Below are 27,448 nucleotides of genomic sequence, written 5' to 3'. Positions count from 1 at the left end.
TTTTTATTTGTGTGTATTTGTGCTCAATTGTGTCTGACTCTCTGTGACTCCACACACTGCAGCCTGTCAGGTTCCTCTATTCATGGAATTTTCCAGGCAACAGTACTGGAGTGAGTTGCCATGTCCTATTCTACTTTACCTTCCAGACTCAAAGATTGAATCTGCATCTCTTGCGTCTCCTGCAGATTCTTTACAACTGTACCACCTGAAGCAGTTTTTAAATGTTTTGAACTTCATAAGTTTTCAAGGAAATTATTCTATAAATTTTATGCTGGCCTATTAATATGATGAACTGTATTAATATATTTCATAATAGTGAATCATGTTACATTCTTGAATTAAATTTGTATGCTGAATTTTTAGCAATAATTTTATACCAATATTAATAGTACGTCTGGTTTTGATATCTTCTCATTGCAAGAAGCTTATAAATGTATTATTAATGCTTTCTGATTTCAAAAGATAATATAGATAATTTCCCTGGTAGCTCAGGTGGTAAAGAATCTGCCTGCAATACAAAAGACTCAGGTTCTATCCCTGGGTTGGGAAGATGCCCTGGAGAGGGAAATAGCAACCACTCCAGTATTCTTGCCTGGAGAATCCTACAGAAAGAGGAGAATTTTTCCTGCTTGAAAATACATGTATCTGGTGAATGTTGAGCTGTTACCAGTGCATTTTGAAACAAAGTTTGTAATGGAGATTTATTAATGCTTTTAAAAATATTATTGATTTATATGATTGGCTTGGTTGCTTTTGTTATATTTTTAGTTTTGGAAAGTTATGTATCTAAGTATCCATCTAGTTAACATGAAAGTATGCTGTTTCTATGTACATTAAGTTGAGATGCTTCCATAATAATTATTTCCATCTAAAGTCTCAGTATTAACTCTGATACCTATTTCATGTTGATTTTGAAATCAAAGTGACAGAACTTTATGGACTTTTAATATGCATATTCTCTTCATATTTTTTCTAAGCAAATCCTTATTTGCATTCTACCTAGAGCATTTTAAAGTCATTCTCTTCAAACGAAAGTGGCATTATTCATTTCCTTGTATCTTAAGAAGTCAAATTGTATGAAGGAAATAAATTTCAGGGACTGATACTTTTCTTGAAACTATATATGAGAAATGCCAAGAAATTCATGGTTTGAATATAATAGTACAGAGTTACATGATCTGGTATATTCTGCATAGACAAATCAATATTTTATATATATATATATATATATATATATATATATATATATATTTCTTTTCTTTTTTTTTTTTCATTGCCTCATGATCCACACATGTGTCCTGTGTGATTTCTGCCTTGGGACAAAAAAAGTTGCAATTTCACTGTAGCCAAATTACATGGATAAGTTATGTCAGTTATCAAGTGTCTCAAAGAATATTCACTTTTCTCTTGAGCATGCAGCTTATATATGTTTAAAGGAAGCCTGCTAGTTATGATATTTAAATACTCTGTCAGTTCAGTTCAGTCACTCAGTCGTGTCCGACTCCTTGTGACCCCATGAACCGCAGCATGCCAGGCCTCCATGTCCATCACCAACTCCCAGAGTCCACCCAAACCCATGTCCATCAAGTCGGTGATGCCATCCAACCATCTCATCCTCTGTCATCCCCTTTTTCTCCTGCTCTCAATCTTTCCCAGCATCATTTTCTATTTTGCTGCTTCATTTAGAATCTCTATGCCAAAGCAAAATGTAAAAATAGTGGCACTATAATAAATATTTAGGAAGGTTTCCATTATTTTAAACTTTATATTTACATCTTTTTATTTTATTCCTTTAGAAATTGAGTGATATTTAATGTGATATTTTGACTTTTTAAAAAAATCATTGGTTAAATGTAGTAGATTGAATTGAGGCCATAGCTTGACTCATGAGATATGTAGGACAAGTAAGAATTAACAAAGAGGAATGCACAGATAAATGGAAGCCCAGAATTGATGTGCCTTTCATTTGTATTCAGTTCAGTTCAGTCGCTCAGTCGTGTCCGACTCTTTGCGACCCCATGAATCGCAGCACGCCAGGCCTCCCTGTCCATCACCAACTCCCGGAGTTCACTCAGACTCACGTCCATCGAGTCAGTGATGCCATCCAGCCATCTCATCCTCTGTCGTCCCCTTCTCCTCCTGCCCCCAATCCCTCCCAGCATCAGAGTCTTTTCCGATGAGTCAACTCTTTGCATGAGGTGGCCAAAGTACTGGAGTTTCAGCTTTAACATACAAAGTGATAGGTTGTTTTGTTGAGTCTAGGATGATACTCTCTGTATGGCAGAATCTCAGACTTCAGGCTGTCATTAACTTTCTCTGTGAGAGGAAAGCAACACTCTTGTAAGGTAGTTCATTTCAAGCCTAGCTGAACTCCAAGGCATTTACCACAGGTGGTTATAATCTGCTCTGCCCTGTCCTGACAGGAAACAGATTAGCTAGCTTTTAACATTTTCTTCTCAGAATCTGTATTCTAATTGTAAAGATTTAAATATTCAGTCCCTAAATTGCCCTACAACAATCGTAGAAAGCCTATATAAGCATTTACTGTGTAAGTGTAAAATTAAAGATTTATTAATATGGCTAACATGTATGGATTTATGTTTCTTATTTCACTAAGATGTTGACTTACAAGTAAATATTCATGTCTATAGACTCCAGGTGCCTCACTGAGCTACCCTCTGACAAGTAGGCTGGTTCTGCTAACTTAGGGAATTATTCAAGAAGCCTTCTTAAAATTAGTCATTATGTTCAACTACAGGACTGGAAAAGGTCAGTTTTCATTCCAATCCCAAAGAAGGGCAATTTCAAAGATTATTTAAACTACCACACAATTGCAATCATTTATGCTACCAAGGTAATGCTCAAAATCCTCCAAATAGGCTTCAACCGTACATGAACCAAAAACTTTCAGATGTTCAAGGCGGATTTAGAAAAGGCAGAGGAACCAAAGATTAAATTGCCAACATCCACTGGATCATAGAAAAAGGAAGAGAATTTCAGAAAAAAAAAAATCTACCTCTTATTCATTGACTACGCTAAAGCCTTTGACTGCATGAATCACAACAACTGTGGAAAATTCTTAGAGATAGGAATATCAGACTGCCTAACCTGACTCCTGAAAAATCTGTATGCAGGTCAAAAAGCAACAGTTAGAAATGGACCTGGAACAACAGACTGGTTCAAAATTGAGAAGAGAGTACATCAAGGCTACATATTGTCATCCTGTTTCTTCAACTTATATGCAGAGTACATCATGCAAAGTGCCAGGCTGGATGAAACACAAGCCAGAATCAAGATTTCTGGGAGAAATATCAATAACCTCAGGTATCCAAATGACACCACCATCATGGCAGAAAGCAAAGAGGAATTAAAGAGCCTCTTGAAGGTGAAAAAGGAGAGTGAAAAAGCTGGCTTAAAACTCAACATTCAAAAAATGAAGATCATGGCATCCAGTCCCATCATTTCATGGCAAATAGATGGGGAAACAATGGAAACGGTGACAGACTTTATTTCCTTGGGCTCCAAAATCACTGTGGATGGTGAATGCAGCCATGAAATTAAAAAGATGCTTGCTCCTTGGAAGAAAAGCTATGACCAACCTAGACAGCATATTAAAAAGCAGAGGCATTATTTCACCAACAAATTTCTGTATAGTCAAAGCTATGTTTTTGTTTTTTTTTTTTCCAGTAGTCATGTATGGATGTGAGAGTTGGACTATAAAGAAGGCTGAACACTGAAGACTTGATATTTTTGAGTAGTGGTGTTGGAAAAGACTCGAGAGTCCCTTGGACTGCAAGGAGATCAAACCAATTAATCCTAAAGGAAATCAACCCTGAATATTAACTGGAAGGACTGATGCTCAAGCTGAAATTCCAATACTTTGGCCACCTGATGCAAACAGCCCAGCTTAACTCTGTTGCTGGGAAAGATTGAAGGCTGGAGGGTAAGGGGTCTACAGAGGATGAGATGACTGGATGTCATCACTGACTTAATGGACATGAATTTGAGCAAGCTCTGAGAGATGATGAAGGACAGGGAAGCCTGGTATGTTTCAGTCCATGGGTCACAAAGAATTGGACACAACTCAGCGAATGAACAAAACCAACAAGAATAATTTTAGAAGTTTATGAGTCTTTAATTTTCTCAAGATGAGGTTGAATTACAGGTACAGTTTTTTAAAACTCAAGTCTTAGCCACATTTTCTTGTTAATGCTGTGCTCCTGATAGAGGTTTTCTTGCCTGTTACTTTAGCCAGTATTGACTTTTTGTTTATAATGGCATATATATATATATATATGTATGTTCATCCAGTAAGAATCCTTGACATATACAGAGTATGACTGACTACTACTTTCCTGAAGTTTTATGATATTAGAGTGTGGTTAAATCAATTTCTAGTTAAAAGGGAAATAGTATGAGTTACTGGCACTTGTCACCAGCACACATGGGGCTCGTGCATTGGCTGCTGATAAAATAGTGACTAATCACATGAAACTCTTTTTTTAAAATCTTGAGTGTGGCAGTCACTAAAACTGTAAACTAAAGGCAACTGTTATCCCAGAGTGTTAGCTTTAGCTTTCCAGTAACTTCACCAGGTTTCCACACTGTTGTACATTTTATCTAACGTCATCTTTCTGAGACTAATGCTATGCTGTATTTTATGAGTGCTATGGTGGCTCAGACGGTAAAGCGTCTGTCTACAATGTGGGAGACCCAGGTTCGATCCCTGGGTCGGGAAGATCCCCTGGAGAAGGAAATGGCAATCCACTCCAGTACTATTGCCTGGAAAATCCCATGGACAGAGGAGCCTGGTAGGCTAGTCCATGGGGTCTCAAAGAGTCAGACATGACTGAGTGACTTCACATACTTATCACTAGTATATGACACTCATTAGAAGTACAATTGAAGTGAAGTTTTATTACATATCCAAATAATATTTCAAGAAATCTACTTAAGTATGTTGGTGAATGCTTCCTGATATTTACAGTAAGTATGCTGCTGCTCAGTCACTCAGTTGTGTCTGACTCTGCGACTCCATGGACTGTAAGCACACCAGGCTCCTTGGTCCATGTGATTTTCCAGGAAAGAATACTGGAGTGGGTTGCCATTTCATTTTCCAGGGGATCTTCCCGACCTGGGGATCAAACCCAAGTCTCCTGCACTGCGGGCAGATTCTTTATCATCTGAGCCACCAGGGGAGCCAGTTTGTATATAAAATACTTTTCTCTGGAATTCTATAGAATATATCAAAGGAAATGGCAATCCACTCCAGTACTTTTGCCTGGAAAATCCCATGGATGGAGGAGCTTGGTAGGCTACAGTCCCTGGGGTTGCAAAAAATTGGGCATGACTGAGTGACTTCTCTTTCTTTCCAACATAAAACCCCAAACTCCATCTATTGGTATAATATTTAGATTTTGGTTATGATAGTTTGATTCAAATTGTTTGATGATGACGACAACGATACTTTTGCAAGCTTTTTCAACAAAACATCACTATTTCATCTGACACTTTCTTGCAAATAGCATGGACTTTAAAAACCATGAATGTGATGGATCTTTAAAACTATATTGTCTGTAATTTTAAAATGCTATTAGGGTAAACAGACTGAAGGATAATAGGTGTATAGACAACTATGCCTCACAAAATGTAAAAATTAATTTGAGAAAGGTTTATCACCATGGCATTTGATTATGCTTGTATTTCTCTCAAGTCTGAGAGAAGGCAGTCCAACGATAGCCTATCATTAGGTCAGATTAAGATTAGCTTTAAATATAATTATTTTCATTCAGAGACACACTTTCTTTACCCTCCACCCAAACTCCTAATTCAAGAAGGCAATTAATTCAAATTTATGTAAGTATGGGATTTTAAAAGATGATGGTTTTGGAGACATATACACTTCCAGGTACTTCTGGCATAAGAAAGATCACACACGTGCTAATATACTAATTTACATCTTAAGCTTGAACACTGGACACTATTTTCATGCTGCTGCTGCTGCTGCTAAGTCGCTTCAGTCGTGTCCAACTTTGTGCGACCCCAGAGATGGAAGCCCACCAGGCTCCCCCGTCCCTGGGATTCTCAAGGCAAGAACACTGGAGTAGGTTGCCATTTCCTTCTCCAATGCATGAGAGTGAAAAATGAAAGTGAAGTCACTCAGTCGTGTCCGACTCTTAGCCACCCCATGCACTGTAGCCCACCAGGCTCCACCACCCATGGGATTTTCCAGGCAAAAGTACTGGAGTGGGGTGCCATTGCCTTTTCCGACTATCTTCATAGTGGTGGGCAATTACTTTTTAACATAAGACTAAGGAGTAATGAAAATGCTTCAAACTTGTACTGAGCTGTTTGAAGTATTACTATAATTCTAACATGATGTATGGGCTTCACTGGTGGCTCAGTGGTAAAGAATTCCCCTGCCAAGGCAGGAGATATGGTTTGATCCCTGGGTCACCAAGATCCCCTAGAGGAGGAAATGGCAACCAATTTCAGTATACTTGCCTGGAAATCCCATGGACAGAGGAGCCTGATGGGCTATAGTCCAAGGGGCCACAAAAGAGTTGGACACAATTTAGTGACTCAGTTCAGTTCAGTTGCTCAGTCATGTCCAACTCTTTGTGACCCTATGAATCACAGCATGCCAGGCCTCTGTGTCCATCACCAACTCCCGGAGTTCACTCAGACTCACATCATTTGAGTCAGTGATGCCATGCACCCATCTCATCCACCATCGTCCCCTTCTCCTCCTGCCCCCAAACCCTCCCAGCATCAGAGTCTTTTCCAATGAGTCAACTCTTCGCATGAGGTGGCCAAAGTACTGGAGTTTCAGCTTTAGCATCATTCCTTCCAAAGAAATCCCAGGGCTGACCTCCTTCAGAATGGACTGGTTGGATCTCCTTGCAGTCTAAGGGACTCTCAAGAGTCTTCTCCAACACCACAGTTCAAAGGCACAAGATGGTTTTAGAAAAGGCAGAGGAACCAGAGATCAAATTGCCAACATCCACTGGATCATCGAAAAAGCAAGAGAGTTCCGTAAAACATCTATTTCTGCTTCATTGACTATGCCAGAGCCTTTGACTGTGTGGATCACAATAAACTGGAAAATTCTGAAAAAGATGGGAATACAAGACCACCTGACCTGCCTCTTGAGAAATCTGTATGCAGGTCAGGAAGCAACTGTTAGAACAGGACATGGAACAACAGACTGGTTCCAAAGAGCAAAAGTAGTACGTCAAGGCTGTATATTGTCACCCTGCTTATTTAAATTATATGCAGAGTACATCATGAGAAACTCTGGGCTGGATGAAGCACAAGCTGGAATCAAGATTGCCGGGAGAAATATCAATCACCTCAGATATGCAGATGACACCACCCTTATGACAGAAAGTGAAGAGGAACTAAAAAGCTTCTTGATGAAAGTGAAAGTGGAGAGTGAAAAAGTTGGCTTAAAGCTCAACATTCAGAAAACGAAGATCATGGCATCTGGTCCCATTACTTCATGGGAAATAGATGGGGAAACAGTGGAAACAGTATCAGACTTTATTTTGGGCTCCAAAATCACTGCAGATGGTGACTGCAGCTGTGAAATTAAAAGACGTTTACTCCTTTGAAGAAAAGTTATGACCAACCTAGACAGCATATTCAAAAGCAGAGACATTACTTTGCCAACAAAGGTCTGTTTATTCAAGGCTATGGTTTTTGCAGTGGTCATGTATGGATGTGAGAGTTGGACTGTGAAGAAAGCAGAGCGTGGAAGAATTTAGTGACTACAATGTAACAAAATATGATGTATAATTATATTGTTTTACAATCAGGAAATAAATAGAAGTGATCCTTTATGAATTTCCTAGAATACACTCTCTGTATGTCCTAGCTAGCCCTCACTGAATGAGTGATTTCCATAGTACATGGTGACACAGCAAAAATGACAAAAGTAACACTTAGTACTTGCTAATGACAACTTTTTTTCCATATAGAGGAAGAAGGAATACATATAAACCAAAATTAGCATGTTAAAAAAGCAGTAGAAATTAATAAATGGCAGTAAAGAGACGAAACAAGAATAATGTGGATGGGAAAACTGCAATTTAAAAGTACGTTCTAATACATGAGACATCAAATTGCAAACATGGAAACAAATATTAAAATGTCTTTCTTTTAAAATGAAATGACAAAGTTAAAAATAAGACCCAGCCTTACAGAAAAGAGCACATTTAATCACTAAATGGAACTCAAGATAGCTGTAGTAAATTCCTGTTTTTTTGTTCTTTTTCTTTAATGTTCAGGGGGAAAAATTACTACTAATAGAGTCATGCTGGGATAAAAGTATGCTAAACCGTTAGTTTCTACACTTCAGAGGAAAACATCAAGGATTTATTCTTTTTTTAATTTTCTGACAAATATTTCCAAACAAGTATTGGTATTTTATTATCCAACATAGTATTTTATCTGTTATTTTATGTATTGTTCATTTACTTTGTGTATTTGTAGACTATTTTTACATCTAATGTCTACAATTTACTTTAGTTCTGTACACATTTTACAATTGTTGTGGAGGAAAATCTAATATCTCTGAAAACCCCTTGCTGCTGCTGCTGCTGCTGTTAAGTCGCTTCAGTCGTGTCCAACTCTGTGCGACCTCATAGACAGCAGCCCACTAGGCTCCCTGTCCCTGGGATTCTGCAGGCAAGAACACTGGAGTGGGTTGCCATTTCCTTCTCCAATTCATGAAAGTGAAAAGTGAAAGTTAAGTCACTCAGTCGTGTCCGACTCTTAGTGACCCCGTGGACTGCAGCCTTCCAGGCTCCTCCATCCATGGGATTTTCCAGGCAAGAGTACTGGAGTGGGGTGCCATTGCCTTCTCCACTGAAAACCCCTTATTTGTCACTATTTTTTTTAGGATATATAAAATACATTCTAATGGGGCTTCCCTGGTGGCTCAGTGGTAAAGTATCTGCTTGCCAATGCAGGAGACAAGGGTGTGAACCCTGATCCAGGAAAATCCCACATGCTGTAGAGTACCTAAGTCTGCACACCACTACTACTGAGCTCTTGTCCTGTAACTACTGAAGCACGTACACCCTAGGGCAGGGGCTCTGCAACAAGAGAAGCCGCCCCACCACAAGGAGAAGTCAGCACTGCAACCAGAGAGTAGCCTCCCACTCTCCACAACCAGAGAAAAGTCTGCGCACCAATGAAGACCCAGCACAGCCGAGAATAAATAAATAAAATTAAAAGAAATCTTAAAAAATATACATTCCAACTTGAATTAGTCAAGACTTGTTCAATGTTCTGTCTTATGAATTTAATTTTATATGAAATTTGTATCTAAAAATGTATGCATAATCATCAAATCTAGACAAGTATATAGAAAATTTTTGCACTAAAAAATAATCATTTTGGCAAATAACTAAATTGGGTCAGAGTTTTGGCTAGACCACTGAATAAACAGAAACAGAAAGAGGCATGGAAACTGCCTAATATTTTGTGAAATTGATTCTGGTGATAATAAACTGCCACTTCCCTAATCAACATCCCAAAATTATCACAATGTAGATTTTGTGATCAGGAAACTCACTTAACCACCAGTTTATTATTCTAACTTGGAAAACACTCAAGATCTGAAGGTGTTAAACAGCTTTTGAAACACATATGTGCTATGGATTGAATTGCATGGCGCTGGAGCAGCAGCGGTAAGATACCCAGTGTCCCAGGTGAGGAGCAGCAGTGCTCAGCACTGGAGCAAGCGGCACTGAGGAGATACCCCAAGTCCAAGTTCAGAGAAACCCCGGTAAGATGGTAGGTGCTGGAGCAGCTATGAGGAGACACCCCACATCCAGGGGCAAAGGAGAAGCCCTAGCAAGATGGTAGGAGGGGCAATTTGCATTCAGAATCAAACCCCATTCCCGCCAGATTCTCAGAGGGCTCAAACAAACCTTGTACGCACCAGGACCCAGAGACCCCACAGAGACTGAGATAGAACTGTGCTTGAGCATCTCCTGGGGAGATACGGGCCAGCAGTGGACTGCCACAGGGACAGGGGCTCTGGGCACAGCAGACTTGGGTATGCCATTAGACCTCTTTGAGAAGGTCACCAGTAACCCCACCACAGAGCTACCAGAACTTACACAGGACCGGAAAATAGACTCTTGGAGGGCATAAACAGAACCTTGAGTGCACCAGGACCCAGGAGAAAGGAACAGTGAACCCACAAGAGACTGGCCCAGACTTGCCAGTGAGTGTCCAGGAGTCTCCAGCAGAGGTGTGGGTTGGGGGTGGCCTGCTGCAGGGTTGGGGACACTGAGTATAACAGTACACGCATGGGACCTTTTGAAGGAGGTCACCATTATCTTCATTAACTCCACCATAGTTTCAATTCAGTTCAGGTGCTTATTATGTCTGACTCTTTGTGATCCAAAGGACTGAAGCATGCCAGGCATCCCTGTCCATCACCAGCTCCCAGAGTCCACTCAAATTAATGTCCATCGAGTTGATGATGCCATCCAACAATCTCATTCTCTGGCATCTCCTTCTCCTCCTGCCTTCAAACTTTCCCAACATCAGGGTCTTTTCAAATGAGTCAGCTCATCAGATTGGAGCTTCAGCTTGAGCATCAGTCTTTCCAAAGAACATTCAGGACAGATCTCCTTTCGGAAGGACTGGTTGGATTTTAGGACAGACTAGTTGGACCTCGTTGCAGTCCAAGGGACTCTCAAGAATATTCTCCAACACCACAGTTCAAAAGCATCAATTCTTTGGCACTCAGCTTTCTATATAGTCCAACTCTCACATCCATACATGACCACTGGAAAAACCATACCCTTGACTAGATGGACCTTTGTTGGCAAAGTAATGTCTCTGCTTTTGAATATGCTATCTAGGTTGGTCATAACTTTCCTTCCAAGGAGTAAGCGTCTTTTAATTTCATGGCTGCAGTCATCATCTGCAGTGATTTTGGAACCCCCAAAATGAAGTCTGCCACTGTTTCCACAGTTTCCCAACAGTTTCCCCATCTATTTACCATGAATTGATGGGACCAGATGCCATGATCTTAATTTTCTGAATGTTCAGCTTTAAGCCAACTTTTTCACTCTCCTCTCTGACTTTCATCAAGAAGCTGTTTGGTTTTCCTTCACTTTCTCCCATAAGAGTGGTGTCATCTGCCATATCTGAGGTTATTGATATTTTCCCCGGCAATTTTGATTCCAGCTTGTGCTTCATCCAGCCCAGTGTTTCTCCTGATGTACTCTGTTAAATAAGCAGGGTGACAATATACAGCTTTGACGTACTCCTTTCCAAATTTGGAACCAGTCTGTTGTTTCATGTCCAGTTCTAACTGTTGCTTACTGACCTGCATACACATTTCTCAAGCAGCAAGTCAGGCAGTCTGGTATTCCCATCTCTTTCAGAATTTTCCACAGTTTATTGCGATCCACACAGACAAAGGCTTTGGCATAGTCAATGAAGCAGAAATACATGTTTTTCTGGAACTCTCTTGCTTTTTTGATGATCCAGCAGATGTTGGCAATTTGATCTCTGGTTCCTCTGCCTTTTCTAAAACCAGCTTGAACATCTGGAAGTTCACAGTTCATGTATTGCTGAAGCCTGGCTTAGAGAATTTTGAGCATTACTTTACTAGCGTGTGAGATGAGTGCAGTTGTGCGGTAGTTTGAGCATTCTTTGGCATTGCCTTTCTTTGGGATTGGAATGAAAACTGACCTTTTCCAGTCCTGTGGCCACTGCTGAGTTTTCCAAATTTGCTGGCATTTTGAGTGCAGCACTTTCACAGCATCATCTTTTAGGATTTGGAATAGCTCAACTGGAATTCCATCACCTCCACTAGCTTCGTTCACCGTGATGCTTCCTAAGGCCCACTTGACTTCACATTCCAGGATGTCTAGCTCTAGGTGAGTGATCACACCATTGTGATTATCTGGGTCGTGAAGTTCTTTTTTATATAGTTCTTCTGTGTATTCTTGCCTCCTCGTCTTAATATCTTCTGCTTCTGTTAGGTCCATACCATTTCTGTCCTTTATCGAGCCCATCTTTGCATGAAATGTTCCCTTGGTATCTCTAATTTTCTTGAAGAGATCTCTAGTCTTTCCCATTCTATTGTTTTCCTCTATTTCTTTGCATTGATCTCTGAGGAAGGCTTTCTTATCTCTCCTTGCTATTCTTTAGAACTCTGCATTATTTAGGGACATCTTTCCCTTTCTCCTTTGCTTTTCGCTCCTCTCTTTTCACAGCTATTTGTAAGGCCTCTTCAGACAGCCATTTTGCTTTTTTGCATTTCTTTTTCTTGGGCATGGTCTTGACCCCCATCTCGTCTACAATGTCATGAATCTCCGTCCATAGTTCACCAGGCACTCTGTCTATCAGATTTAGTCCCTTAAATCTATTTATCACTTCCACTGTATAATAATAAGGGATTTGATTTAGGTCATACCTGAATGGTCTAGTGGTTTCCCCCAGTTTCTTCAATTTAAGTCTGAATTTGGCAATAAGGAGTTCGTGATCTGACCCGCAGTCAGCTCCTGGTCTTGTTTTTGCTGACTTTATAGAGCCTCTCCACCTTTGGCTGCAAATAATATAATCAACCTGTTTTCAGGGTTGACCATCTGGTGATGTCCATGTGTAGACATCAACACATGCTGATGGACTACATGTGTTAAAATTTATATATATATAAATGTTGATCAGTTTCAATTCTTTATCTACGTTTGTATGCTCAGTAGGATTAAAAAAAATCATATTTTGTGATTGTGTGTGTAAAAATGTTTTGAGTGTGTAAATGCATATGTTTATATGTGTGGGGTATGCAGGAATATACTCACTATAATTTTAGTTCCACACAACTCTTCAGTTGTTACCGACTAATTTGTTTGGGTCACTGATGCGATTATTCCACAGCTATTTTTAAGTTATTTTTTAGGAGTGCTACTTTTCTTTTCAAGCGTTCCTGATTGTTTTAACTGCTGTTATGATCTCTGATTTATACAACTATTACAAAAATAAATCAAATGAGAAAAAAGTAGGTTAAAATTTCTATATAATGGATGAAATTAAATAATGAGGATTAAACTTACTCCTTAATAAATCAAAATGTATCTATTATGTAACAACCATTATACTCACTACTCTAAAAGCTATTACACAATTTTAAAGCATAACTGCTACCATGAAAGGTCTTACAATTTAACTCAAAAAACAAGGATACATAATAATTCAATTCTAAGCTCTGAACTCTATATATAATAATTCTAAACTATGACAAAGTATAATAGCAACACAGGGAATGGAGAGTTATTACATTTCTGAATTAAAATCATTGGTAAATAGTTATTTGAAAGGTTTGAAATTTTGTTATTTAGAGGGAAGAAATGCTAATATTTATGTTTTGTAACCTTTGGTAGTCTTCAGTGCTACGTCTCTTCAGTCCTGTCTCACTCCTTGCGACCCCTCAGACTGCAGCCCGCCAGGCTCCTCTGTCCGTGGGATTCTCCAGGCAAGAATATTGGAGTGGGTTGCTACTACCTTCTCCAGGGGATCTTCCCAACCCAGGGGTCTAACCTGTGTCCCTTTTGTCTCCTGCAAGGGCTGTCGAGTTCTTTACCACTAGCACCACCTAAGAAGCCCTGATAATCTTCAGGCAAAGTGCGATAATTAGATATTTAACAATCATACACAAACAAAGAGCAGAGGAGGAATCTTGCTGTGATAGGCTCTGTTTATTTAGTTCCTGCATCAATTAACAGAATTTGTAATAACAAACTTAGCAATACTTTGGTAAATCTCAAGCATTGCATTAATTTGAATATGCATATCTTGAGCTAAAACCAATATACAGTATTAATTTATTCTAATGGAAATATTTTGAGTTATGCCTCATAGTTCTATTTTTTAAGGGCTTCCCTTGTGGTTCAGCTGGTAAAGAATCCACCTGCAAGGCAGGAGACCTGGGTTTGATCCCTGGGTTTTTCCATAATTCCATAGATTAGTTTTTATAGAATTGTTAAGTCCAATTTTATATGTAGTATTTTGCCATTTCATTATCTAAGAGTAAGAAAATAATATTTAATGTATCAAATGAAATATATTAAATCACATTAGAAATTATAGTTAATAAGTGATCAAATAATAGACATTGTTTAGTGACCATTACAAAATGATCACTAAATCACTTTTATAAATCAGTTTTATAAACCAGCTATTTTTCTAGGCATCACACATACTATATCCTATTTTTCCTCATACAAGTATCAAATTTGAAATTATTATATACAAAGGAAAAATTGGGAAACAGTTTCAAGTATTTTAAAAACTTGACCTATTAATATGAAAGCATGATTTATACTGTTTTCTTGGACTCCAAAGCCTGTCATACAGCAGAGCTAAAGTAATGTGTTCAGATTAAAGTTTAGTGTTTAAAAAATAAAAAATCTTAAATGTTACCAGATTATGTTCTAGAGCCATTTCTTCTTTGCTGTCTTTTTGGCAAAGTATACAAACAATTTCCTCATGGCTTCAATTAATTTTATACATTCAACTCTGAATTTTTTTTTTAATTCAAATCCATAAAGCAAACTGATCTCAACTTGGAGAAATCTATTACTTGATATATCTATCACTGAATCTTTGAACTTCTATTTCCCCAAACTTGCTCCTTTGGTATTGATATATCATTCAGTAATTGTACACCTCATACATTATCCAGAGGAAGCCATGATATCAACATTGTCTTAATTGTCCACTGTTTTCACTGTTAATTCTAACTCCTATGTATCTTATTAATCCTTTTCATCCTTTTTATGACAATAGCACTACCCTGTAGGTCATTAATACCTAAAGTCTGAATTAAAACAGTTGAATGTAATTCTGCTTACTGGGAATCCACAATGAACTCAGAATGACCTTTCTACAACAAAAATTAGATCAAGTTACCTCCAGCTTTAAATGTTTTCAGAATCTCTCCATTACCTTAATAAAAGCTCTGTTCCTTACAAGATTTGCAAGATTCATCATCTGGCTCAACTTTCTTTTTTTTTCAACTTTCAACTTACTTTTTATTCTGACCTAAATTACATGCTGAAACTGTATTTTGTGATAGTCGCTCAGTTGTGTCCGACTCTGTGTGACCCCATGGACTGTAGCCCGTCAGACTTCTCTCTCCATGGGGATTTTCCAGGCAAGAATGCCCTTCTCCACAAACTATATTTTACTACTTTTAAAATTGGAAATCCCATGTTCTCTCTTCCCTGCATTCTTTGACATATGACAGTTTTTCTACCAGTGTGAGACCTTCTTGCCTCTTATTTATTGTGCTGCTTTCTCACAGCTACTACCAAATTTTTATTTTTGTTTTTTTTTAATTGATGGTTTACACTTTTTTTTTGGTGACACTGCATGACAGAACTCTGAAATGGGTCCGAATGGGCTACAGTCATGCTGTTGGCAGGGCTGCACTGCTTTAGAAAGTTATAGTACAGAATGTCCTTGCCTCCTTGAAACTTCCAGGGCCTGCCTGCAGGTCCTTAGCTTGTTACTCTTTCTATCCCCAAGCCAATATGGCTGATACAGTGTTGTTCACATCATTTCCTTCTGACATTGAGGATCCTGCCTCCATCTTTTATTTACTAGAGCTTTTGTAATTACATAGGTCCACCCAGATAATCCAGGGTAATCTTCCAATCTCAAACTGCTTAATCATATTTGCAAATTCCCTTCTTTCCAAGTAAGGTAACATGTTCATAGATTCACAAGATTAGGATGGAACATCCTTAGGGGTCATTATTTTGCCTTCAGTATTGATTCTTGAGTTTCCAGATTAAAGGTAAATTCTCCCCCAAAGCTCCATGTTAGAGTTACATGCCATTCCTATGTGTTAGCATAACTTCTTAGTGTTTTTACCAGGCAAAAGTAAACAAGACAATCACTGACCCTATGTAATTTATAATCTACTGAATTATAAGGAAGATTAAATAAGTATGCACACAATGTCAGGAATTTGGGTCACTACTGTATTCCCAGTGACCATCAAAATTTATTCCATCTGGTATGTTTAAGTATCTTAGATATTTAAATATTTTGAATGAATGAGTGAATAAGTAAGTAGAAAATATATTTTCTACTTAAATATATTTAATACACCTCACAAAACATCTTCTGATCATTAATTTTATGTGTATTTGTAAAGATTTTTTTTAAACAAAATCTCATCCAGCCTTCAAGTCTTGTCTACACTGTTTTCATTCTCTTTCTCTAGAAAAGGTATGCATTACCCAAAACACTGATGATTTTGTACATCTGCCTGATTAAAAAACAAACATTTAATTAGGAAAACAATCTTCCTATACAATCTTTCATACACTCATACAGTCTTTCTGTATACTTGCAATGAACAACCTTGAAAATAAGAACACATTTCATAGTAAGATGAAAAAGGAAAGGAATAAAAACTAGGCATACACTTAACAAACGAAGTAAAAATCTTGCATAATATGAAAACCACAAAATATCTCGAGAAATTAAATGATACCTAAATACTGGAAGTACAATCCATGCTCATGACTGAAAGATTTATCCTGTTAAAATAGCAACACTCCCCAATTTTATCTATAAGTTCAACACATTCCCCATAACAATGCCAGATGACTTCATTACTGAAATGGACAAGCTGATTGTAAAATTCACATAAAATTATAAGTAACCAGAAGAGCCAAAACTGAAAAATAAACACAATATATGACCTCACATTTTCCTACTTCAAAGATGGTAATCAAGACAGTATGAAACTCAAACTGGAACAGAGATAAAGTTCAATGGAGAGAATGAGATCTCCCACAGGCCATCAGAGAGAGAGAGAGAAAGAGAGTGTGAGAGTGTGTACTCAGTCATGTCCAGCTCTTTGCAGCCCCCTGACCCTGCCAGGCTCCTCTTTCCATGAAATTTCCCAAGCAAGAACACTGTAGTGGGTGGCCATTTTCTACTCTAGGGGATCTACCTGACCTAGGATAGAACTTTCATCTCCTGGGCCTCCTGCATTGGCTGGCAGATTCTTTACCACTAATGCTATCTGGGATGCCAGTTAAATGGACAAAAACAAAAAATCCACACACATATAGCCAAATGATTTTCTACAAAGGTGCCATGATCATCCAAAGAGAAAACAAGAGTCTTTACAACGACTGATACTAAATAGCCACATGCAAAAACATCAAGATGGGCCCTTGCCCTATAGCTTATTTAAAAATTAAATAAAAATTGATCCAGGACCTAAATATATGAGCTAAAGCTACAAAACTCTTTGAAGAAAACACAAGAGTAAATCTCTTTTACCTCAGATTTGGCAAAGGATTCTTATAAATGACACAAAAACATGGGCAATAAACAAAACAGAAAAACTGGATTAATCAATGTTAACAACTTATTGCTTCAAAGGCACCACCAAGGAAGTGAAAACATACAGAATAGGGGAAATATTTGCAAGTCATGTGTCTGATAAAGGACTTGTATCAAAAATATATTAAAAAATTTTTACAACTATAATAAAAACACAAAAAATTAAAAGATGAATAAATGTTTTGAATATTATTAATATTTCTTCCAGGCAGATATACAAATATTTGGCCACTGAGCACATGAAAAGATGCTTGACATCATTAGTCATCATAAAAATGCAAATCCAGAACACAGTGTGATATTACTTCGTATCTGCTAGGATAAAGTATTACAGGAAAATAACAATGTATGATGGTGAGAAAATAGAGAAATTGGAACACTGATACACTGCTGGTGGGAATATAAAATATTACAGCCACTTTGGAAAACAGACTGATAGTCCTCTAATGATTAAAGGTAGAGTTTTCCTATGGCCCAGCAATTCTACTCCTAAGTATATGCCCAAGAGGAATAAATATATATGTTCACACCAAAAACTGTATATGAATATTTAAACAGCATTATTCATATAAACAAAAGGTGAAAACAACATATATCCATCAACTGCAGGATGAACAAACAACATATGGTATGCCCATACAAGAGAATATTCAACTATAAAAGCAATGAAGTACTGACACATACAAGACAAATGAATCTTGAGACTATATGGTAAAGAAACTAGTCAAAAATATCACAACTTTTATGAATGCACTCACATAAAATGATTAGAAAATAAAAGTATAGAGACTGAAAAACAATTGCTTAGGGATAGGTATAGAGACAAAGGATTAAAAAGATGATAGTCACAAGATATGGGGTTTCCTTTTGAGGTGATAAAATGTTTTATAATTGACTGCAGATTACTGCACGTATCTGTGAATATACTAAAACACACACACACACAAAATGAATTGCAAGCTTTGAATCGGTGAATTGCATGGCATGTGAGTCACATCTCAATAAAATTGTTGAAAAATAGTCAACTAATACAAATTTCATTGTATAATAAATGTAAAAAGGTCTTTAACATTTTATCTCTCAAATTCTAAAGAATAAAGGAGAAAAATACATGACAATCCCACTATTTAAGGTAAATATATTTTTCTAAAGCACTTAGGTGTTGCTTAATTTGCTCAGTGCCTGTGACATCACCAGTATCTTTAAACAGACAAAAATGGAGACCAGTTTGGAAAATTCCCTGAGCAGATGAAACCAGTTTAGTGCTATAAGCAAAGCTTAATTTAGCTCATTTTGCTAGATTAACATGACCTGGGTCACTTTTTATTTACACATCTTGAAATCATAAACAAAACTGTTTCTCAAAATCTATAAGAGACAACCACCATTTCATATCATTTAAAGAAATTCTAGTATTACAACCAATCTCTGAGAAGGACACTCACTGTCTCCTCACTATAAAAAAAAAAAAAAAAAAGAAAAGAAAAAAAAAAAGCTTAATAACGATACACCCCTGAGCCTCATTCATATTTGGATTGAGTGCTTCTGGTTCACAAACAATCTTTTTGCTGTGTGCGCAATAAACTTTACTAAGAACTGCTTTGGTGATTCATTGGTTTTACCCCTGTTATTTCTGAACTTTTGACAGCGCCAACTATAGTGTCCCTTACTGATAGTCAAAAGCTCCTTAAAGCTCTCATGTAGGTGCTTGGAAATCAATTTCCATTCCTCTTTTACTAAATGATACACACTTATACCAAGCTAATATACTTAGGTGAAGAGAGACATTCCAATTTGTAGCTGTTTTGTCTTTGTGCCTCTAATACTCTTTCTTTTATTCCTATTTAAGCTAATACATCACTTTATTCTAGTGTGTGTGTGTATATAATATAATGAAACATCATAAATATCTTGAGAGAGTAAGCACAATGCAAGGTTATTTCAATAGAACCTAGAATAAAGGTCTGCCCCAAGAAGAGGGAGAAAATACGGAACTTACTTGTCACAGGTTGACTTCTTTCAGAAGCAGCCTCTGAAGCAGAAAGCGGGAGGCTGTGTTCTCTTGGGGTCATCAGCCATGGATGAGAACAAAGGAAGTTGAACAAGAGGAAGACATCAAGCTGCAAGGCAGTTTCAATGGAAGGTTCCAGTCATCTCTGCACCGAGTACTGAGAATGGGATGACCTATCCAAGTGGTTCCCGGACTATGGATGAGAAAGCAGGGCAGTTTTACTCCTGTAAGCAATCACTGAATATGGACCAATCAGAGGTGGGGTCATGACCTTTGTGATAATCATGTTTAGTTGAGGCAATCATGAAGCATGATGGTAGTAATCTCTTATAAGAGCTGACAGCTGAGTGCTGGATGCCAGCACCAGTCACATCAGCTGGGATAAATGGATCGTATCTCAAGACCATCACCCTATGAAAAAAAATATTATCTTAAATAGTATGGTATCTAAATTAATACTTAATAAACTAATTATAAGCAGACTGAAATAAAGCATAAAAACACAATAACTTCACATACAATTTTTATTTTGAAAATGCATCTGTCAATCTTATTATTGTGCATATGAGGTCCTATTTCCCCCACCCCCCCTTGGCTGCTTTTCAGACTTTTGTTTTTTTAGCAATTTTCAATGACTTTTCTAGACTTGGTTTTCTCTGTGTTCATTGTATTTGGGGGCGTGGAACTATTCTTAAATCCTGGGTGTTTTTCTTCCCTTTGCCCTGCCTCACTCCACTCAGGCCAATCTCCCAGTACTTTAATTAGGATAATTGACTTTCATTTTTGTCTCAAATGTTTCTTACGCTCTTTTCTCCCTTTTTCATGCATTTTTCTCTTCAGATTGTACTGACCTATATTATACCTTACTGATTCTCTTTTTGTTCATCCAATCTGCTGTTAAAACCATTTACGGAGATAGCAATCACTATATTGTATTTTCTTTTGTCTAATCCAACTGTTATCTCCTATGTATGAACTCTCCTATGAAAATTTCATCTTGTCAGGTACAGTTAGTTATGGTTCTTTTAATGTTTTTAATAACATATCTTGATTGTATGTGTGTCTATTTTTGTTGACTTTTTTGTGTTGGTTTTAAATAATTTAGTACTGTATTTAGATGTGTCTCATAATTTTAGATGTAATAGTAGTCACTGTGTGTTAAAAAAAAAAAAAAAGTTTTAGAAGTGTAGCTTTTATCTTCCCCCAAAAGGATTTAATGTTCTGCTGATAATTATGTGTACTAGGATTCAGACTTCATAGGGACTGGCCTATTTATGGTTTACTTTTATTAGTAGAACATAGATTTTTAGGAGAAGGCAATGGCACCCCACTCCAGTACTCTTGCCTGGAAAATCCCGTGGACGGAGGAGCCTGGTAGGCTGCAGTCCATGGGATCGCTGAGAGTTGGACACGACTGAGCGACTTCACTTTCACTTTTCACTTTCATGCATTGGAGAAGGAAATAGCAACCCACTCCAGCGTTCTTGCCTGCAGAATCCCAGGGACAGGGGAGCCTGGTGGGCTGCCGTCTATGGGATCGCACAGAGTTGGACACAACTGAAGGGACTTAGCAGCAGCAGTAGCAGTTTTTTAGGGGACTCAGCTACAAATCTAATATATTCACTGCTGCTGCTGCTGCTGCTAAGTCGCTTCAGGCGTGTCCTACTCTGTGCGATCCCATAGACGGCAGCCCACCAGGCTACCCCGTCCCTGGGATTCTCCAGGCAAGAATGCTGGAGTGGGTTGCCATTTCCTTCTCCAACACAGAAAAGTGAAAAGTGAAAGTGAAGTCGCCCAGTCGTGTCTGACTCTCAGCGACTGCATGGACTGCAGCCAACCAGGCTTCTCTGTCCATGGGACCCTCCAGGCAAGAGCACTGGAGTGGGGTGCAATTGCCTTCTCCGAAATATTCACTAGAGCTACTCATATTGGGTATGGCCTACACTCCACATTCTAAAACCCAAATACTACAAGACAATCACAAATTCTGATTAGCTTTCAGGACTCTTGGCTTCAGGTTTCTGTTTGCCTTCCTGGCCTCTTAATCCATGCAATAAATATGAAAATGCTTTCAGAGGATACATGGCATAGACTATTAAGCTAATCTCTTTGCTTTTTTTGTTTGTTTGTTTTTTCTTCTTCAGAACAGGCATCCCTCAGCTTTTGCTCTACCTTTGAATCTCTGAACTTCAGAGATTCTTGTGTTCTAACCCTAGGACACCAGTAAAAGCACTGGGCTGCTACTCTCTTCTTGGACTGCTCTCTGTTGCCTATAGATAAACAAAGGGGGGGGGTGACAGTCAAGGCTTGTTGCAACTTATTAAATCTCCCATTGAAGAAAATCAATCAATAAATAAATTTGAATTTTCCATGAGACTAGTAAAAGTGTTTGTGAGCTATCCTGGGCTTTGAAGCAGAAATAAGCAATGCAAAAAGGTAGAGGATACAGAAGGAGTGGAAGTCACAGCAACAGCCAGGCTACAGGGTCCCATTATGTCCATCTTCTTTGGCAGCACTGCCGTGATTCCCACACAGATGATGTGTCTAGCGTCCCTAGTACTGAGGCAGCTGAATCAAGTGCTCAGAGACCTGAGCAGTTCTGTTTTTGCAAGGCTGATCCTATGAAATGTTTTTCGCATGGTCCTGATGATGAGTAGCCTTTAAACTTCTCAATATTTTCAGCAATTTAGTGAGATATCTAGTAAAGTCTCAAATTATTGTCTGCTGTTTGTGCAGAATGAATTATATTGCATTCAACCAATTTATACTGTCACCAATGATGTTTACAAGTGTATCCCAGCACTCATCATACTTTCAGGTTGCTGTCCACTGAATAAGTGAAAAGTATATTTCATTATTATTTTACATTTTATTTAATTGAAATATGAGTAAACACAATCATAATTTTGTATTTTTAAAAAACAACCATAATGTATCGATTGCTTGGTATGTGCCACTAGTTTGTGAAGTCTTTTATATTAATCTTCCAATTTAACACTTGGACTTCCCTGGTGGCTCAGATAGTAAAGCTTCTGCCTACAATGCGGGACACCCAGACTCGATCCCTGGGTTGGGAAGATCCTCTGGAGAAGGGAATGGCAACCCACTCCAGTATTCCTGTCTGGAGAATCCCATGGACAGAGGAGCCTGGTAGGCTACACTCCATGGGGTCGCAAAGAGTCAGACATGACTGAGCGACTTCACTTTCACTTTTTTTCTCATTTAACACTTACCAACAGTAACACTTACAGTTATATAAATTCTATAACTCTATATAAGTTCTATAGTTATATAGGTTCTATAGTAATAATTCATTTTTATTGTCTTCATTATGATTATAAAATAAGATTCACCTTTTTGTTTTCTTATTGGAAAAATATGACAATTTTAAGTCAAATGAACAAATAAAAATATTTTATATCAATATTAAGTGGAAGTGCTGAAGCATATTAAAATGTGGTGTATTACATTGATTGATTTGCGGATATTGAAGAATCCTTGCATCCCTGGGATAAAGCCCACTTGGTCATGGTGTATGATCTTTTTAATGTGTTGTTGGATTCTGATTGCTAAAATTTTGTTTAGGATTTTTGCATCTATATTCATCAGTGATATTGGCCTATAGTTTTCTTTTTTTGTGGGATCTTTGTCAGGTTTTGGTATTAGGGTGATGGTGGCCTCATAGAATGAGTTTGGAAGTTTACCTTCCTCTGCAATTTTCTGGAAGAGTTTGAGCAGGATAGGTGTTAGCTCTTCTCTAAATTTTTGGTAGAATTCAGCTGTGAAGCCGTCTGGACATGGGCTTTTGTTTGCTGGAAGATTTTTGATTACAGTTTCAATTTCCGTGCTTGTGATGGGTCTGTTAAGGTTTTCTATTTCTTCCTGGTCGAGTTTTGGAAAGTTGTACTTTTCTAAGAATTTGTCCATTTCTTCCTCGTTGTCCATTTTATTGGCATATAATTGTTGATAATAGTCTCTTATGATCCTTTGTATTTCTGTGTTGTCTGTTGTGATCTCTCCATTTTCGTTTCTAATTTTATTGATTTGATTTTTCTCCCTTTGTTTCTTGATGAGTCTGGCTAATGGTTTATCAATTTTATTTATCCTTTCAAAGAACCAGCTTTTGGCTTTGTTGATTTTTGCTATGGTCTCTTTTGTTTCTTTTGCATTTATTTCTGCTCTAATTTTTAAGATTTCTTTCCTTCTACTAACCCTGGGGTTCTTCATTTCTTCCTTTTCAAGTTGCTTTAGGTGTAGAGTTAGGTTATTTATTTGACTTTTTTCTTGTTTCTTGAGGTGTGCCTGTATTGCTATGAATTTTCCCCTTAGGACTGCTTTTACTGTGTCCCACAGGTTTTGGGTTGTTGTGTTTTCATTTTCATTCGTTAACAAATTGAAAAACAAAAACCATATGATTATCTCAATAGATGCAGAGAAAGCCTTTGACAAAATTCAACACCCATTTATGATAAAAACTCTCCAGAAAGCAGGAATAGAAGGAATATACCTCAACATAATAAAAGCTATATATGACAAACCCACAGCAAACATTATCCTCAATGGTGAAAAATTGAAAGCATTTCCTCTAAAGTCAGGAACAAGACAAGGGTGCCCACTTTCACCATTACTATTCAACATAGTTTTGGAAGTTTTGGCCACAGCGATCAGAGCAGAAAAAAAAAAAATAAAAAAAATAAAAATAATTTTTAAAAAGTTATATAATAACACAAATAGTGAAGAATGTTTTTAAAAACACTAAAGTGAAACAAGCCAAACAAAAGACACAGCCTGAAAATATTTCTTATGGGCTGGTCTTAAACAAATTATCTACTTTGCTACAGAAACCACCTGTAACAGGAATTTGTTGGTCTCTAAATCAAGACTATGTAATCCTCTACATTGGAATCAAAAGTGATACTAGTCACATTTGATTAACTGGCCCTACATGATGGAATAAAATATGAATATGTTCTCCAAAGGTATTTCCACTCCTTAATGAATTGCTAATGGATGCTATATGTGTTTACATTTTTTATCTGTGTCCTAAAATCATCTTGGGGTTATCCTGATGCAATATAATTCTTATAATGTTTGTCCATTGTTAAAATTCTGAGAGTAGTATCCAGAATAATATCTCAATTTTGTTATCCTTTTCACATCATTTTCCTTTCTTTGAACATTTCTGACATTCACACCCAAAGCTTTGTACTATGATAAGCACCAAAGGTATATTATGTTTGCAGATTGGTAATTTTTTGAAAATATGATCATTGCTATTGGTATGACATAGTTTTCTCTTTGGACTACTACATTTATGGGCTTCCCTGGTGGCTCAGCTGGTAAAGAATCCACCTGCAATGCGGGAGATGTGGGTTCAATCCCTGGGTTGGGAAGATCCCCTGGAGAAGGGAAAGGATACCCACTGCAATGTTGTGGCCTGGAGAATTCCATGGACTGTATAGTTCATGGGGTCGCAATGAGTCAGACACAACTGAGTAACTTTCACTTAAATACTTACTACATTTATATCTCCATATTTGAAGAAAAAAATAATCTGCTGCCCATTAGCATACTAACTCCTCTTCCCAATTCATACATTAAATGTACTCTTCCTTTTGGCCATAATTCTACCAGTTTTTTATTTCCGGGTTTTAATAAAAAGAGAAAGTGCAAGGAAACATGACTTGAACACATAGTTGAGTGGAAGGAAATATATTTTCTATCTCTCTTGAGAATAATAAGTTCCTGTCTTCCTAGGAAAATATTGATAGTTACTTATTGCTATGGCCAGAAACAATCTGAGTCAGGTTTAAGGCATCAGATTTGACCCATGTTTGTTCCTCCAACAGCATACTTCTTTGAATTAGTCAAGCAGCAACAACCTTATTCTGCTGCCCAGACTTCTAAGCATCAACCAATCAGAAAGAGCTACATTTAATAACATGCTCTCACAGAAGTTGTTCAGCCAATCCCTAAACAGGACCACTTTTCAAAGTCCTCCAGTCCATGAGAATTCTACTTTCTTTAACTCTTTACAAGATCAGATCACTATTCTTTCTCTCTTTCTAGGAAAAGACTGATTGCTAAAACAAAAGAATGCAATCTTTCTTTCAGGCAGTGAATGAAGGTCTCTCTACTTCTTTATTCTTCAATGAAAATGTAACTAAATACTCTTTACTGTTAATGTCAGATTCTGAAGAGAGAGAGAGAGACAGAGAAAACAAAGATAACCTTGATGGATTTACTAACAACTGAGATGAAAGAATTCACAGGTGGAGCAAGTTTATGGGGATAAGATGCGGAGCTCAACTAGACATGCTGAGTTAACATAATTAGTTAAACAAGAGTAGATTATGGCTCAACAAACATGTCTTGATTTTAGTCTGGAGAAAATAGAAAATCTATAAAGAATCAATATATAAATAGAACTTTTAGTGATCATAAAAAAGAGATAAAGACCAACTACTGAGATCTGAGGCACTCCAACTTCAAGAGATTCCTAAAATCTGGAGCCTTCTAAAGAGACTGAGAAGAAGCTACTGATCTGGCAAGAAGAAAACCAGGAGAGTGGGTCCCAGAAGCCAAGAGAAGGACTTTCCCACCCATGTATGAAGAAGAGAGGGAGTGTACCAGATATGGCTTAGATATCACAGAAGATGGTACTCCTGAAATATCCATTAAATCTAATAACTTGAAGGTCATGGAAAATTTTGATAAAAACAGATCTGATGGTCTCAGAGTATGAGCAGGAGTATTAAAGGCTCTTTTGGGGAGTTAAAAGCGATATCAGTGAAAAGTATACATTTCTCAAGTGAATTTGATCAATGTCATCTTAACATTGAACATGTCTTTTTTGAATAAACCTAAACTGACATTCTTGGAGGTGGGGTAGGTCCTCCCGGCCGCTGCCCCTAGCCTCAGGCATGGGGTAGCTATAGGTGAACCCTGAACTTCCAGATGTTCAAGCTGCTTTTAGAAAAGGCAGAGGAACCAGAGACCAAATTGCCAACATCTGCTGGATCATGGAAAAAGCAAAAGAGTTCCAGAAAAACATGTATTTCTGCTTTATTGACTATGCCAAAGCCTTTGACTGTGTGGATCACAATAAACTGTGGAAAATTCTGAAAGAGATGGGAATACCAGACCACCTGACCTGCCTCTTGAGAAATCTGTATGCAGGTCAGGAAGCAACAGTTAGAACAGGACATGGAACAACAGACTGGTTCCAAATAGGAAAAGGAGTACGTCAAGGCTGTATATTGTCACCCTGCTTATTTAACTTATATGCAGAGTACATCATGAGAAACGCTGGACTGGAAGAAGCACAAGCTGGAATCAAGATTGCCGGGAGAAATATCAATAACCTCAGATATGCAGATGACACCACCCTAAGGCAGAAAGTGAAGAGGAACTAAAAAGCCTCTTGTTGAAGGTGAAAGAGGACAGTGAAAAAGCTGGCTTAAAGCTCAACATTCCGGAAATGAAGATCATGGCATCTGGTCCCATCACTTCATGGGAAATAGATGGGGAACAGTGAAAACAATGTCAGACTTTATTTTGGGGGGGGGGGGCTCCAAAATCACTGCAGATGGTGACTGCAGCCATGAAATTAAAAGACGCTTACTCCTTGGAAGAAAAGTTATGTCCAACCTAGATAGCATATTGAAAAGCAGAGCCATTACTTTGCCAACAAAGGTCCGTCTAGTCAAGGTTATGGTTTTTCCAGTGGTCATGTATGGATGTGAGAGTTGGACTGTGAAGAAAGCTGAGTGCCAAAGAATTGATGCTTTTGAACTGTGGTGTTGGAGAAGACTCTTGAGAGTCCCTTGGACTGCAAGGAGATCCAACCAGTCCATTCTGAAGGAGATCAGCCCCGGGTTTTCTTTGGAAGGAATGATGCTAAAGCAGAAACTCCAGTACTTTGGCCACCTCATGCGAAGAGTTGACTCATTGGAAAAGACTCTGATGCTGGGAGGGATTGGGGGCAGGAGGAGAAGGGGACGACAGAGGATGAGATGGCTGGATGGCATCACTGAC

General features: G+C 37.9%; 1 long non-coding RNA gene across 1 annotated transcript in view; it reads right to left on the bottom strand.

The window, feature by feature from the left end:
* LOC133253375 (uncharacterized) overlaps positions 1-27,448 on the bottom strand; it is a 48,242-nt gene that overhangs the window by 15,325 nt on the left and 5,469 nt on the right. The window contains exon 2 of the long non-coding RNA XR_009738291.1: positions 19,400-19,604. This is a non-coding gene — a long non-coding RNA (uncharacterized LOC133253375). The remainder of the gene's footprint in view (positions 1-19,399; positions 19,605-27,448) is intronic.

The sequence above is a fragment of the Bos javanicus genome, chromosome 8 (assembly GCF_032452875.1).
Source record: "Bos javanicus breed banteng chromosome 8, ARS-OSU_banteng_1.0, whole genome shotgun sequence".
NCBI lineage: Eukaryota > Metazoa > Chordata > Mammalia > Artiodactyla > Bovidae > Bos > Bos javanicus.
This window is presented reverse-complemented; position numbering and strand designations above follow the sequence as displayed.